This window comes from Thamnophis sirtalis, unplaced genomic scaffold (genome assembly GCF_051295495.1).
Source record: "Thamnophis sirtalis isolate CommonGarterSnake01/CBP01778 unplaced genomic scaffold, rThaSir2_p1.2 scaffold_9, whole genome shotgun sequence".
Classification (NCBI taxonomy): Eukaryota; Metazoa; Chordata; class Lepidosauria; order Squamata; family Natricidae; genus Thamnophis; species Thamnophis sirtalis.
Genome location: NW_028261389.1, coordinates 62,628,373 through 62,629,178, shown reverse-complemented (window position 1 = coordinate 62,629,178; position 806 = coordinate 62,628,373).

The window sequence follows — 806 nt, the reverse complement described above, 5'->3', positions numbered from 1 at the left end:
AGGAGGGAGGGGTCAGGCATGCGCAGAAGGTGCAGGAGGACCACCTGGTAAAAAGGGAGGCACGTAATAGGCGGACGGCTGGGATCAATGATCTCACCCTGGCAGCCAGGGGACATCGAGCTCCGGCGCTCAGAAGGAGGAGCGTGAAGGGACGAAGGGAGGTGATTGGCTGGCTGGCTGGGAGGCGGCGCTTAAGTGGAACTTATGGATGTGTTATGAAAGGCGCGCGCCGCTGAAGAAGCAAGTGGCGCGGTCGTTATGGCACGCTACCCTGTACGACAGGGCTCTCCAACCTTGACCACTTTAAGACATGTGGACTTCAACTCCCAGAATTCCTCAGCCAGGAGTGGCCACGGTTGGAGACCCCTGCTGTACGAGACTAAAGCTCGGATTTCTTTCCCTGAGTTAAATGGCTTGTGTAGGTTTCCGACAATAGCCCCCCCCCCCCCCAACAACCTCCCACCGCACGTTGGCTATAGCAATTGGGTGGGTCTATGATATCGAAGGGGTGGAAATGCAGGCAAGAGTCTTAAGGTTTTCAAGCTTAACCGACGAAGACACCAGTGAAGCGCCCGCCGACAAGAAAGGTGGTTTCAAGATATGGGACCTGGCTTTATATATATAACACTTAAATTCGCCTGTATCTTTGGTTAATTGAACTTTCAAGTATTCATGCAAATCTAAAACTGGGTAAATGTGTATTATCTTAGTTCGGGTTGGGATTGCGTGAATACAACCTGTAGTTTTGTGCAGCATAGTATATAATCCTGAATTAATTCAGCATAATTTCATGTACAAATTATGTT